This window comes from Leptopilina boulardi, unplaced genomic scaffold, assembly GCF_019393585.1.
Source record: "Leptopilina boulardi isolate dan_hultmark-lab unplaced genomic scaffold, ZJU_Lbou_2.1 LbouV2_372, whole genome shotgun sequence".
NCBI classification, from domain to species: Eukaryota; Metazoa; Arthropoda; class Insecta; order Hymenoptera; family Figitidae; genus Leptopilina; species Leptopilina boulardi.
The window spans coordinates 2,424,090-2,441,005 of record NW_026137943.1 but is presented as its reverse complement, the minus strand read 5'-3'; the positions used below and the strand labels follow the sequence as shown (position 1 = coordinate 2,441,005).

At 26.8% G+C, this 16,916-nt stretch overlaps 1 non-coding gene across 1 annotated transcript; it reads right to left on the bottom strand.

The window, feature by feature from the left end:
• Positions 1-72, bottom strand: Trnad-guc (transfer RNA aspartic acid (anticodon GUC)). The gene has a single exon. It is a non-coding gene; the product is annotated as a tRNA-Asp (tRNA).
• Positions 73-16,916: the final 16,844 nt, after the last annotated feature.

Below are 16,916 nucleotides of genomic sequence, written 5' to 3'. Positions count from 1 at the left end.
CTCTCCAGCGGGGAATCGAACCCCGGTCTCCCGCGTGACAGGCGGGGATACTGACCACTATACTACTGAAGATAGGGGTACTGTAGACCTAAACTCAAAATGGCGCGAGCGATGATGACGTCATCATCACTTCCAAAAAAAAAAAAAAACAATTGAATAATATAATTACAATTTCCTGCGTTAAAGTACAGCTTGGAATTTTGGTCAAATATTTTGTCTTCAAATATCTTTAAATCTTTAAAAAGCAATTGTTTTTTTTTTATTAAGAAAATTTTATCTTATCGTCAAGTTGTAGAGGTTATTTTCTTATACGAGTGTATTCCTCTTGTACGCATTATTATATATACATATAGAAAAGTGTAATAAATAAATATATAATTACAATTTAGTTTTTAAACGTTTTCTAGGTTATATAAATGATAATATTGAATTAGGAAACCAATTGTAATGACTTTATAAGAAACTGTTTAGCCTTATATAGGTAAATCCAGTTAACATTAGATTATACGATTTTATATTCTAAATATTTATTTTCTGTTGAAACTCCTCTAAAACAAGAAAAAAAAAAAGATTCTTTATAGAGATTTCAAACATATGATGAGGTTAATTGACCCAATATTTTATCAATCAGTAACAGATGGCGCCAGAAGCGACTTCTTCTGCTCTTTGTAATAAAAAAAAAAAAAAATTTATATCTTTTTTCCCTTCCCTTGAAAATAAATCTATCTTATTTTACCGAAAATTCTTCTGATACATTTGAAATAGAAATAAATAATTTAAATTTAATAAAATCAATAAACGTTTGACAAGGTCCTATTTAACTATTTTATATATATATATACCTCAAAATCGTTGAAGATAGTTATACAGCGTGAAGCTCTCTCAATAAACGACGTGTCAGATTTGGCAAAGCTCTGTTTAGTTTGGTTCAGAATGGCTTGCAATATATGGATGTGGCATCAAAGGAACATTGCAAGTCTCGAGGGTAAATAGGCGTCAAAAGCAAATGACCCTGGGCAGTCACCTCTGATCGGTTTATGCATTCTGAAATTTGATACATGACAGTTTTCTTCTGCTTTACTAGTTTTATCGGAATTTCAATAAACAAAATTGACGATGAAAAAAAAAAGAATTCATCTCAAAAAAAAAAGAAAATAAAACAGAAGCATAGAAAAAAAAATGTCCGGGAAAAAAAACAATGGTTAACGCACCCTTGAGAGTATGTATTTCGCACTTGACATCAACATTATAAAAAAAAGGTTTCGGTTGTTTATAATCTGCTATCTCCTATCGCACCAGTAACTACTCACTGGAGTCCATAAAAATGTGACACAAAAATTACGACTGTTTTTTTTTCGTAAAGTGAAATAAAGAAATTTGAATGTTTAGATTTTTTTTTTGCGGTTATAAAATTGAAAGCGCCGTCTAGCGTTAGCGTCACTGAACTATTTTTACACTTCTTTATTAGAGATTGAAAAATAAAATTAATTGTACAAACGGTACTTGTACCCAATTTTTTTAGTACTTGAAAAAAATAAATTATCAATATAAATATAAATTGATATCACTAAATATTCTAAATATGTAATTAAAATATTTCAATGAATCTTTTTCATTAATAAATAGATAAATTCTCGCTTAACGCAAATCTGTGAAATTTCCAGCTAAAATCTGAAAATAATGTCGATAAAATTCCACAGAAACAACTTGTGAGAAATGCTCGTATTGTAGTTTGTTCTCTCTCTCTCTCCCTCTAATTATAGATTTCACACGGCAGGAATATTAACCGGGGCGCGCAAGTTACCATTCCATTGTGGAACAATGAGGGTCGTTCGTATTGGATTCGTATATAAGACAATGAGAGCATGTTTTCCATGATACTGTGTGTGTGTGTGAACTACACAACACATCTACAAATACAGCTTTTGGACTTCATATATATATATATATATATAGTCGAAAGCTCTTACATTATAGTTCAAGCTGAAGATGCTGAACAACACATAGTTTGATGAAACTTGAAAACAGGCCAAAATTTTCCACTGAAATAAATTACAATGTGAGAATCTTGAAATTTAACACACTTGAAAAGACTATTGAAACATGTGGACAATGATGATGAGAATTTGTTAAAGTGTTTGACAAGTGTTTCAAGTTGTAAAGGAGCACTTACAAAACACATATATATAGAATTGAGTGTCTTAAAACTTTTGATAGATACACGATTTGGTCAAGTGTATATTTATACTGAAAAATGTCCGTTCAAAAAATTTTCAAAAACGGTTTTTCTATATTACAGAATTTTTATATATAATTGAAAAAACAATCGACAGAATGATTTTGGCGCTATTTTTAAAATCAATCAATAAAAAAATGATCCATAAAATTGTGATTTTAAAAATCGCGCCAAATTCTTTCTGTCGATTAGGCGTTCATCGATATATTTCGAGATCAAGATATGACGTCAGAGGCCTGGAGGGACAACAAAGCAGACGACATGTAATATAATCTTATGGAGAAATAAATTTGAAATCACTTATATTAAATTTACTCAAATTTTAATCACTTGAAATGCTTTTGTTGGCTTGAAGTAACAATAATTTTTTATTTTAAATGCATAATAAAACGATAAGCATTTTAAGTGACTAAGATTTGAGTAAATTCAATAAAAGTGACATCAAATTTATTTCTCCATAAGATTATAATGTGTCGTCTGCTTTCTTGTCCCTTCAGGCCTACGAAGTCTCATCTCGAAACGCTCTGACGTCACAAGTGACAGAGCCTAACCTAATTGTTTTTTCTGTCATTTTGCAACTGCGCATGCGCCACAATATCTCTCTCATTGGCAGGAAAAACGCGCGCTTATATGAAATGCTTTATTGTAAGAAAATTTTAAAAAAGCAATATAAAAACATTTTCACTATTAATAATAATTATTAATATTATAATAATTTTTTTCGGTATATTATTATTAAAATTATTGTATTATTATATTATTATGATTAAAATTATTATTATTATTATTATTATTATTATTATTATTATTATTATTATTATTATTATTATTATTATTATGAAAACTGATTATTTTACACTTAAACTCCTTATACTTGTCTTATACATATTATATACTCAACTTTCATGAAGAAAGCTATCAATTTATCAAGACTAATTACCTTAGTTACATCACACTGCATCCTCTATATATTCAATATAGATAGAGTTTATCATTAGACGTTATATCACTTCGGCACTTGATCTCGTTGAAGTCAAGAGATTCTAAAATAGTGTTAAAAAAAAAAATAAAGAAAAAAAAAAGAATCTCGAGCATGTTTATTGAATCAAGATTTTTTTTTTTTTTTGAAAGAAAATACTTTAATAATACCTAACAAAGAAAAATGATTTGATTGTTCATTGAAAATTTTTAGTTTATTAGTTTTAGAAAAATTTTTTTCAAAGAACCAAATTCAATTGGCATTGATCCAAAAATAATTTCATTCTATATATATGTTCAAATTTCCATCTTTTCACCACAAAAACCTTGAATCTGATTGTTTATTGACGAAAATTCTATTCATGGTTTTAGGTCAAAGAAAAAAATTTTAAACAATTTTTTTTTTTATATTTTCTATAAAGAAAATAATTAATTTTTTTTAAAAAAAAGCTTTTATTTTTGAATTTTTAAAAAAGCTATTATTTTTGAATTTTTAAAAAAGCTTTTATTTTTAAATTTGTAAAAATTCAGATTTTTTTTGTGAATTAAAATTAATTTTTATTATTTATTTATAAATAATTATGTTAGAAAATATTGACTATGATTTTCGTAGATGAATTTTAGACAAAAAAAAGAAAAAAAAAAAAAAGGTTTATATAAGGATGATGAATAGGGGATAATATAAAAATAAACAAAATGAAGTTTATTTTTAGAAGCTTTATTATAAAGATGTATATATGTAAGTATAGGATTGTAGGCAATGTGGTGTAGTGAACTCTTTTGTTTGATAAGGTAGCAAGCTTGGCTGCGTTTTGCGAAGCGGGCGGTCAATAAAGCAAAGTTACTTAAATATCGAACGGCTTGATATAGATTATTGAGGATACACTTCTATGGGAGGTTCAAATATAGTTTATACGTACTAAATTCTCGATTTTATCGAAAAATAATGCAATACGCAAATCACTGCTAGGTATTTATATAAGAGTTACATATTTATATTTCCCTCTGCAAAATGATGAAAAATTATAAAAATATTTCCAAAAAAAATAATACTAAAAATACAAAAATAATATATTTTTTTTAATCAAAAAAAAAAATAATGTTTTTAAAACAAAATCAAAATTCTATGAAAAAATTATAATAAAATATAGAAAATTATAATAATAAAATAAAAAAAAATTATAATATAAAATATTGTATTAAAAAAAAGTTTTTTGAAAAAATAGTTTTCGGTGAATTTAATTTTTTTTTTGTCCCTGCATTTCTTTGAAAAATCTAATGATAAAAACTTTTCTACACAAGGGAAATCATAAGCTGACCATTCAGAAATTGAGAGAAAATTCCCTATATAATGTCGCTTTTATAATAAAGGATTTTTTTTTTACCTCAATTTTTATAACGAAAAATCCAAAGTTGGCAAAATTGTTCTCTATATACTTTTTGTAGATTACATTTTTCGTTCGACAAAGTAGAATACATTCAACTTTTTTTTTTTTACTTAAAATTATTTTACAATGACGATATGTATATATATATATATAATTCAAGAATTTAATTTCATTCTCGAAGGGAAAAAGAATAAATACAGAAGTGAAAAACTTTACCAAAACAAAAAATTAGGTGAAAAAAATTTTTTTTCCATTAAAAAAAAACAATAATTCTACTTTAAATATTAATAATCTGTCGATATCAATTCTTTTCGATAATTTAGATTTATATATAAGAGGGAAGAATTCATTTGCAAAAATATAGATGAAATCGACTTAAAAGCTTTTACAATCGGGTAACAATTCCTCTAGAAATTTTTATCCTGTAGACAAAGAGATGAGTGATCTCTTATATCCCCTTCCCTACCCCCCTCTCTCACTCTCTTCTCCCCCATCATAGGTCTCTCACCGTTGCACTTTACCCTGTCAAGTATTGCTGGGGTCGTTTGTGTGTTCCAATGTTTGTCGTACGTGCTTTAGCAACATAGTTTCACCTCAGAGAAATTACATCAAAAATAAATATATACATTTTGGTTGCAGCACAACAAGCTTTTACTTTTTAGTTAATAAAATTATTAATTAAAATTAAAATAAATGTAAAAAAAAATGTTTCAGTCAGATTAAATTATGTGTAAATTTAATAAATAATTAATTTATTTAATAAATAAATAAATCATTATTGACTTTTTGGAATCTTTAAGAGGGATTAAATTAATAATTGCTTTTTTCTCTCAATGAGAGAAGTTAATAAAATTAAATCTTAAGAGAATAATAATAATAATAATAAAAATTTTTTTTTGGTAAATATTTCATTTTTTTCCACTTTTTTTTTTATTCTCCATTTGCTTCTGTGATTACACTGAGATTCTTTCGAGTTCTCTCCCACATCTGTAAAATATTCACAAGTCAATTCTAGGCTTACATTTTTTTTATGGTAGTTTAGTAATATTTTATTCATCATAAATGAATAATTTTTACAGTGGGAGAAGAGTCGGTATAAAATGGAGTAAAAAAAATGTTGTCTCATTTTTCTTTTGGTTAAATCTTTTTTATTTTGTTTTGTCTTATAATATATTATATATACTAAAGTATTTTAAAAATTTCCTTTTTATTTTACTATTAAATTTTTTTTCACTTTTAAATTAAAAAACAAGTTGTAAATTTAGATGTTCATTACATGAACATTTTGCTTCCTCTTTACGATCAGCAAAAAAATTTGCTTCCTCGTGAAGAAAGCATTAAGATTGAAATAACCATAAAAATGTTCCCAAAAAAATTCAATTTTTCTTCGGCAGACGATTTTATTGCATATTCTTGCACAGAATACACCGAAAAGTGTAGAAAAAAATTGACACCCAGATCCGAGTAGAGGAAGACCATTTTTATGACCAAAAACTCATCCAAAAGCATAAAAAACTCACCAAAAAAATTCAATTTTTCTTAGGCAGACGATTTTATTGCATATTCTTGCACAAAATACACCGAAAAGTGTAGAAAAAAATTGACACCCAGATCCGAGTAGAGGAAGACCTTTTTTATGACCAAAAACGCATCCAAAACCATAAAAAACTTTCCAAAAAAATTCAATTTTTCTTAGGCAGACGATTTTATTGCATATTCTTGCACAAAATACACCGAAAAGTGTAGAAAAAAATTGTCACCCTGATCCGAGTAGAGGAAGACCATTTTTATGACCAAAAACGCATCCAAAAGCATAAAAAACTCACCAAAAAAATTCAATTTTTCTTAGGCAGACGATTTTATTGCATATTCTTGCACAAAATACACCGAAAAGTGTAGAAAAAAAATGACACCCAGATCCGAGTAGAGGAAGACCATTTTTATGACCAAAAACTCATCCAAAAGCATAAAAAACTCACCAAAAAAATTCAATTTTTCTTAGGCAGACGGTTTTTTTGCATATTCTTGCACAAAATACACCGAAAAGTGTAGAAAAAAATTGACTCCCTGATCTGAGTAGAGGAAGACCATTTTTATGACCAAAAACGCATCCAAAAGCATAAAAAACTCACCAAAAAAATTCAATTTTTCTTAGGCAGACGATTTTATTGCATATTCTTGCACAAAATACACCGAAAAGTGTAGAAAAAAATTGACACCCAGATCCGAGTAGAGGAAGACCTTTTTTATGACCAAAAACGCATCCAAAACCATAAAAAACTTTCCAAAAAAATTCAATTTTTCTTAGGCAGACGATTTTATTGCATATTCTTGCACAAAATACACCGAAAAGTGTAGAAAAAAATTGTCACCCTGATCCGAGTAGAGGAAGACCATTTTTATGACCAAAAACGCATCCAAAAGCATAAAAAACTCACCAAAAAAATTCAATTTTTCTTAGGCAGACGATTTTATTGCATATTCTTGCACAAAATACACCGAAAAGTGTAGAAAAAAAATGACACCCAGATCCGAGTAGAGGAAGACCATTTTTATGACCAAAAACTCATCCAAAAGCATAAAAAACTCACCAAAAAAATTCAATTTTTCTTAGGCAGACGGTTTTTTTGCATATTCTTGCACAAAATACACCGAAAAGTGTAGAAAAAAATTGACTCCCTGATCTGAGTAGAGGAAGACCATTTTTATGACCAAAAACGCATCCAAAAGCATAAAAAACTCACCAAAAAAATTCAATTTTTCTTAGGCAGACGGTTTTATTGCATATTCATGCACAAAATACACCGAAAAGTGTAGAAAAAAATTAACACCCTGATCCGAGTAGAGGAAGACCATTTTTATGACCAAAAACGCATCCAAAAGCATAAAAAACTCACCAAAAAAATTCAATTTTTTTTAGGCAGACGATTTTATTGCATATTCTTGCACAAAATACACCGAAAAGTGTAGAAAAAAATTGACTCCCTGATCTGAGTAGAGGAAGACCATTTTTATGACCAAAAACGCATCCAAAAGCATAAAAAAACTCACCAAAAAAATTCAATTTTTCTTAGGCAGACGATTTTATTGCATATTCTTGCACAGAATACACCGAAAAGTGTAGAAAAAAATTGACACCCTGATCCGAGTAGAGGAAGACCATTTTTATGACCAAAAACGCATCCAAAAGCATAAAAAACTCACCAAAAAAATTCAATTTCTTTTAGGCAGACCTTTTTATTGCATATTCTTGCACAGAATACACCGAAAAGTGTAGAAAAAAATTGATACCCAAATCCGAGTAGAGGAAGACCATTTTTATGACCAAAAACTCATCCAAAAGCATAAAAAACTCACCAAAAAAATTCAATTTTTTTTAGGCAGACCTTTTTATTGCATATTCTTGCACAGAATACACCGAAAAGTGTAGAAAAAAATTGATACCCAAATCCGAGTAGAGGAAGACCATTTTTATGACCAAAAACTCATCCAAAAGCATAAAAAACTCACCAAAAAAATTCAATTTTTCTTAGGCAGACGGTTTTATTGCATATTCTTGCACAAAATACACCGAAAAGTGTAGAAAAAAATTGACACCCTGATCCGAGTAGAGGAAGACCATTTTTATGACCAAAAACGCATCCAAAAGCATAAAAAACTCACCAAAAAAATTCAATTTTTCTTAGGCTGACGATTTTATTGCATATTCTTGCACAAAATACACCGAAAAGTGTAGAAAAAAATTGACACCCAAATCCGAGTAGAGGAAGACCATTTTTATGACCAAAAACGCATCCAAAAGCATAAAAAACTCACCAAAAAAATTCAATTTTTTTTAGGCAGACGATTTTATTGCATATTCTTGCACAAAATACACCGAAAAGTGTAGAAAAAAATTGACACCCAAATCCGAGTAGAGGAAGACCTTTTTTATGACCAAAAACGCATCCAAAACCATAAAAAACTTTCCAAAAAAATTCAATTTTTCTTAGGCAGACGGTTTTATTGCATATTCTTGCACAAAATACACCGAAAAGTGTAGAAAAAAATTGACACCCTGATCCGAGTAGAGGAAGACCATTTTTATGATCAAAAACGCATCCAAAAGCATAAAAAACTCACCAAAAAAATTCAATTTCTTTTAGGCAGACCTTTTTATTGCATATTCTTGCACAGAATACACCGAAAAGTGTAGAAAAAAATTGATACCCAAATCCGAGTAGAGGAAGACCATTTTTATGACCAAAAACGCATCCAAAAGCATAAAAAACTCACCAAAAAAATTCAATTTTTTTTAGGCAGACGATTTTATTGCATATTCTTGCACAAAATACACCGAAAAGTGTAGAAAAAAATTGACACCCTGATCCGAGTAGAGGAAGACCATTTTTATGACCAAAAACGCATCCAAAAGCATAAAAAACTCACCAAAAAAAATTATTTTTTTTAGGCAGACGATTTTATTGCATATTCTTGCACAGAATACACCGAAAAGTGTAGAAAAAAATTGATACCCAAATCCGAGTAGAGAAAGACCATTTTTATGACCAAAAACTCATCCAAAAGCATAAAAAACTCACCAAAAAAATTCAATTTTTCTTAGGCAGACGGTTTTATTGCATATTCTTGCACAAAATACACCGAAAAGTGTAGAAAAAAATTGACACCCTGATCCGAGTAGAGGAAGACCATTTTTATGACCAAAAACGCATCCAAAAGCATAAAAAACTCACCAAAAAAATTCAATTTCTTTTAGGCAGACCTTTTTATTGCATACTCTTGCACAGAATACACCGAAAAGTGTAGAAAAAAATTGATACCCAAATCCGAGTAGAGGAAGACCATTTTTATGACCAAAAACGCATCCAAAAGCATAAAAAACTCACCAAAAAAATTCAATTTTTTTTAGGCAGACGATTTTATTGCATATTCTTGCACAAAATACACCGAAAAGGGTAGAAAAAAATTGACACCCAAATCCGAGTAGAGGAAGACCTTTTCTATGACCAAAAACGCATCCAAAAGCATAAAAAACTCACCAAAAAAATTCAATTTTTTTTAGGCAGACCTTTTTTTGCATATTCTTGCACAGAATACACCGAAAAGTGTAGAAAAAAATTGATACCCAAATCCAAGTAGAGGAAGACCATTTTTATGACCAAAAACTCATCCAAAAGCATAAAAAACTCACCAAAAAAATTCAATTTTTTTAGGCAGACAATTTTATTGCATATTCTTTTACAAAATACACCGAAAAGTGTAGAAAAAAATTGACACCCTGATCCGAGTAGAGGAAGACCATTTTTATGACCAAAAACTCATCCAAAAGCATAAAAAACTCACAAAAAAAATTCAGTTTTTCTTAGGCAGTCGATTTCATTGCAAATTCTTGCACAAAATACACCTTCAAATGACATTGAACGACCTTGACTTGACCTTGACCTTGAGTCATACTTTTAAACTTTTTTTTGAATATTGTGGAATTAAAAAAAAATTTCTTGTTAAAAAAGAATTTTAATTCTTAATTATAATATTTTTTTTTTAATGATTTTAAATGGAAAAGATAATTGTTTAGGATTGGATATAAATTTTTGAAACTAGATTTATAGTGAATTGTTAGTGCCTCTTTAAAAATAGTTTATAACAGAGATTTTCTTCTTCTCAATATTCTCTCGACAAACTATCAAGATTTTATTATAAAACAATACAAAGTAAAACTAGCAATATAATTTGAGGAATGTGTTGAGATCGTTTAGAAAGATATTAAGTTTGTTAATGTCTCAATTTTTTACGAGCAATTATTGTTATTTTCAGGTTAATGTTTACAGTATGAAACATCGATATAAAAAAAAAATAAAAAAAATGTTAAATTAAAATATAATATAATATTTAATTACAATGTAATTTATTATTATTATTATTATTATTAATTATTATTTACTTATTTAATCATTTAATTATAATTTATTTATTTGTAATAATAAATAAATACCTCATATATACACTGAAAAAAATTTTTTTTTTTCAAATACTCGATTATTTGACTATTATCAAGTAAATATTTATTTGATAATAATTTGATAATCAAGTAATCGAGTGTTTTAAATTAAAGAATTTTTTTTTCACTGTACATATAGAGAGAGAGAATTGACATTTCTCAAGAAACTTAAACCAGCAAATATCTTTTTACAACACTCTTGATAAGTCCAAGATAAAGAAAATGAACAAGTATTTGCACTTTCTCTCGAGTTGCAACACAAAAAAAAATACAAGTTCTATATTTTACTTTACTCAAAAAGTTATTTTAAGAGACTAGAATTTTATTTTCCACTTAGTGTACAAACATTTCTTTCTTTAGAATATAAAAACAGGACAGTTTTAGATCCTTCTACACATGTCAGTAGAAGAAATGAGACAGAAAGGAAACAAAAGTTTATTTTACAAATACAAATCCCCCCAAAAAAATTAAATTTAAAAAGAAAAGAAAATTAAATTAAGTAATTTGTTTATATAAAGTTTTATTTTAAGTTTTTAAAATATATTAAGTTAATTATAATTTATCGTTATTAAATTAAATATTTGTCAATCAAAAAAAAAAAAAAATAAAAATGAATACAATTGGAACGAAAAATTATTTTATTTCAATTGATTTTTTTTATATCACGTACATCGTTAAATTTTCTTACACGAATTTATAGACTTTGTTCTTTGGAATCGATTCAATTACTTGATTAGAGTTATACTCCCACCAAGTATTCTTAGAGAAAAAAAGCCGCAGACATCTTCGTTGCAATGTAATGGAGTTTTCCTGTCCGACAGTAATTGAGAACTTGAGCGCAAAGACATCTAAGATGTCTATCGTATACACATATTTCGTTTGGTATTGGATTGTAATTGACATAAAACGTTCGTTAAAGTAGAAAGAGAAAATTTCGTTTTTTATTTAAAAAAAAAAAAGAAAAATATTTTTCCCTTTTTATTTTAACATTGTTTTTAAAACACTGTTTTTTTAATCAAGTTTTTCTTAAGATGGAAAAAGAAAATTTTAAGAGAGAGAGAATTTCAAAAAGACAAAAATAATTTTTTTCTTGGAAAAGAATAATGTTTTTTCCGCTTCAGTAGTAAAAGCCAGTTGTAGTCAGACATTCATGAAAATTGAACAATAAGTAGTAAAAGTAAGTTCAAGTCAGACATTTCTGGTTAAATTTCAGTAAATTAGTAGTAAAAATAAATTGTAGTCAGACACTTAAAAAAATTTTACTGTAAGTAGTAAAAGTAAATTTCAGCCAGACATTCTTGGTTAAAATTTCATTAAATCAGTAGTGCAAATCAAGTATGGTCAGACATTCATGAATATTGTACTATAACTAGTAAAAGTAAGTTTTTGTCAGACATTTTTGGTTAATTTTGAGTAAATCAGTATTAAAAATAAAAAGATTTACTAAACTTTTTGATTCACTTTGTTGGCTGAAAATTATCCCACTTTATAAATTATCTCAATGACGTTTGGAATTACGCATACCTTCAGTTATATAAGTACCATATCTTCCTTGTAATACACATTACCATGAATCTTGTCTAACTTTTGACGCAGAGTTTAACTTTCAAAAGTTCACTTTACTCAACTAGAATCATGTCGAACTTTTTAGTTTAACTTTTTTGTAAAAATACCTTTTTTTATTCTTTATATTAAGACTTTTTAGAGGAGAATTTAAATTTTCTTTTGACATTAATTTTATTATTTTGAGAAAATTCAGAATTTTTCTTTTTTATTTAGCGAAATAATATTAAATATTTAATAAATAAAAAAAAAATAAATGTGATAAATGAATTTTCTTGATATTGTAAGTAAATCCAATAAATTGAAACAATGTTTAGAGGTTAACAGTAAATGCAGATGTCGTATGAATACGTGACTAGTTTACGAGTATTAATTTCATCATCTCTACAAACGACAAATGTCTGTAACATTATAACCACAAAACTAGCCAAATTGACAGCACCACAGTCTGGTCAATTTCAAAGTACCAACATTCTGTTTACATGGTTTACTTACAATAGATATTCTATTGTTAATGCAAAAATTTCTAAACTTAATAAATTGTTTTGTCAATTTTATCACTGTGATATAAAAAAAAAGTTATTCACTATTTTCCTATTGACAAAAAAAAATTACATCTTAAAAAAAGTAATTTTGAAAATTCAAATAAATTTTCTTTCATTTATTGAATAAATTAATTAAACAATGAAGAAAAACACATTACACTTCATAGGAATTAATTTTCACTAGATTAGCTGAGATAACCCTCAAGCAAAACCTCCAGTCGATCGTCAAAGTCTCGAAACTTATGATGATCATTTAATTAAATTAATAATAGGATCGCATCAACTTAGAGGAATATGTTGAGATTAGTAAAGAAAAATTTGATAATTTATCCTAATTTTCAACTAAAACATTAAATATAATTCCGAATTTCCAAAAAAGTCAGTTTTAAAAACAATAAATAAAAAATCAACTTTATTCCAATTTTTCTATTCCATAATAAGTAGAATTAAATTCTTTCTTCAAAAAAAAAAAAAACAATAAATAAATATAAAATTTATGGAATAAATTTCAAATGATATAAATATTTCGAATATATATTTATTTCCTCGCAATAATAATTTCAGATTTTTTGTTAATTCAGCGAAAAACATAAAATAAAATATGATCTCTTATGATAAAAAAAAAAAAAATTGGCAATATCAGTGAAATTTATTCCAGAATAAAAGTCACGTGACGTTACATTGGGGGCTATAACAAGAAGCCAATCGAAGATTATAAAAATACGAGGATTCGCTTCTATTTTCTTTCTTATATCCATCAGATGAGTATTTTAGAACCAAGTCACGTACAGAGAACGGGATTCATACCCAGAACTTTATTAGCCCTGCCGTGTGCAATGCCAAATGTAATTATTGGAAAAATATCTATCTGCTTGCACAAACAAAATAAATATATCTATATATTGAAAGAGATCCATTTCAATAGATATTAATTTCAATTTTATAAGTGTTTTATTTTTTTCAAAACTATATTTTCATTTCTCATACACACTAACACATACAACATACACATATATAAACACAATACCATACAAAACGATAAAATTAGAAAGGTTTTTAAAAAATGGATAATTTTTTTTCTCTATTATGAATTGAAAAAAAATTTTGTTTCACAGTTTGCAGGAAATAAATCGCGAATAACGAAAATGATAAAAAAAATAGGAAAACAAGTTAATTAACTTTTTTAAAAAGATTTATTACTCTTATTGATTAAATTAAGGCGACTTTCTGGTTTAAAATTAATAAAAGATAATTTTGCTTTCACGAGAAAGCTTTGTATTCATGACAATTTCTGATTTTTTATAAAAGGGTTATATGGGCTTATTTTAGTCTACAATGCATATATTTAAAGTTTAAAACAAATGTCCAGATGTATGTGTGTGTGTGTAATTTGCGAAACTGATACCCTTATTTTTTTTTCTTTAACGAAAATTTTTCTAAAAAAAAATTATCAATTTTAATATTAATCTTGTTATTTTATTTATTTTTATTCACTTAAGTCCGAAACCAATTGCAGAAAATTTGCAAAATTGCCACACATAATTTTCTTTATTTAACGAAAATTTTTCTAAAAAAAGATAATCAATTTTAATATTAATCTTGTTATTTTAATTATTTTTATTCACTTAAGTCCGAAACCAATTGCAGAAACTTTGCAAAACTGCCACCCTTATTCTTTTATTTAACGAAAATTTTTCTAAAAAAAGATAATCAATTTTAATATTAATCTTGTTACTTTATTTATTTTTATTTACGTAAGTCCGAAACCAATTGCAGAAAATTTGCAAAGATTGCCACACATAATTTTTTTTTTAATGAAAATTTTTCTAAAAAAAGATAATTAATTTTACTATTAATCTTGTTTAGGGTTACCATAGTAACTGTTTCCATGACAACTGTAACTATAGCAACCGATTCTATAGCAACCGTTTTCATAGCAACCGTTGCTAGGGATTTTTATTCCTTAGTAACAGTAATATAATACAATCCATTCTTTACAAAAACATTTTTGACAAGTATTTTCTTTTTTGTTTATTGTAAACCAGAAAGTTTTATTGAACTTCTATGCTTTGGTTTTTCCAAGAATAATATAATATTGTTTAATTATTAAAATGGTATAAATATATATTTAAAGAACACGATCAATTATAATTTATTATTCTAGAAATATGATATGAACTGTTTAACTGGGAAAATTAATAGAAATAATATAAGGTCGGTTGCTATAGAGAATTGTTTTTTTTATTTTTAATGTAACGAATATTTTTTTGCAAGATTTCAAGAATTAACATTTTTTTTTGCCTAAGTATATGTTGATTTTCTGAATACAGGTCATGATGCATACATTATAATTTACAATGTATATTAGTGAAAAAAACGAATTAAAGCAAATTCAGCAAGTTTCGATTAACAAGTCCTGGCAAATTTCATGTGTGACCTTTATATATATATATATATATATATACGACAGAAACTAAAGGTATACACAGTCAACATAAACGCGAGTCTCGATATAATGTATATATACATATATAAACAGGGTTGGGCTTTGTCAAGTTTTCTCTTTAAAGATAATTTGAATATAAAATTCACATTAGTTTATAAACAATTTTCTTTTTGATTTCAATTGTGAATTAAACTATTAAATAATTCTATATTCGAAGATATAAAAAAAAAATTCAAAAAATATTATGTATCTGGAATTATCAATTTTTTTTTTTGGAAAAAAGATAAATAAATAATAAATATTTCTTTATTTGTATTAGTAATTAATTTTTTTTTTTTGATTTTAAATAGAAAAAAATTGTTTCAAATATAAATTTTCTGTTTTACTACATATAGGATTTTTATACTTTAAATTATTAAAAAAGAGAAAATACAGTGGAAATATATTTACGATTGGGTATTCTAATAACTTTTTTTTTCTCTTGTATTTGAAGTGAAAAAATTTATTTCAAATACAGTATTTTAGAATCCGATGTGTTCAATGTGACAATAAAATTTTTTTTGAGGTTAATTCTTTCTACAGTCAGCTGTTGTTTTGCCTCGGCTACAAGTACTACAGATGGCGCCACTGTTGACTGATTAACAAATCCTGCAAATTTCATATAAAAACGTTTAATAAAATAGTAATAATAATGAAATAAATTAACAACAACAACTTATAATAATTATACCTATTATTATTGTTATTATTATTAGGTATTATTATTGTTATTATTACAATAAAATAATAAAAATAGTCGAAATTATTAATGGAGAAATTTATTCCTCTATTGATTGAAGTTATTTCCATTATTCAATGTAAATTCCGCTATGTTGCGATACGTATATATATATATATATATATACAGTGTAAATCAATAAATAAAGCTTCTCTCAGTTTACCATATCTTTATGCATAAAATATATAAAAATAATAGTTAAGATAAATATAGAAGACACTATGGATTGTAAAGTTCTAAATGTTATCGTGATAGGCGGAAGTTGTTTTAGAGACACATCCCTTCCCTTTAGAATCTAAAAAAACCACTCTCGCATGTTATTATCAAAACCCAGTGGATTAGTTCATGATCGATTTGACTCAACGAGACATAGATAAGATGAAAATGCGCCACAGACGATAACAATGTTTCCTCTCAGTTTGTATAGTTATGTAGTAGTAGCAGCAGCAGCAGCAGCATCTCTCTTTAACCATGTGTACAGCTCGTTTTTGTGAAAGCGCTTTTCCGGTAACTATTTGAATTAGAAAATTTCTCGGTCGGCACAAAATCTCACTCTCGTAAAATTTTGAAGCACTTTCGTTATCTTCTTTATCGACTTTTTTTTCATGAAATTCAATTTCGTTTAATGTTTTCATTTTTTTGGAATATATCTTTTGAGATAATTTCTATTTATTTTTATATGCTTTATAGTTGGAAATTTATGTCTTTTTTTAATACTTATTTTTGGAAATTTTTTAATATTTTTTTGTGGTTATTAGATTTTTTTTATATAAGAATAAAATATAGAAAAGAATAGAATAAAAAAGAATAAAATAGAATACAATAATTTAGAATAGAAAATTAAATAAATTATCGAATTTCAGAAATTTGGACGCTGTTACCATGGTGATGACGGCCTGGACCATAAGTTTTGCGCTTGCTCAAGATGAAAAAGGATGATATTCACGGATGTTGCGATGGTGGCGCTTAGTTCTGCGCCACGCA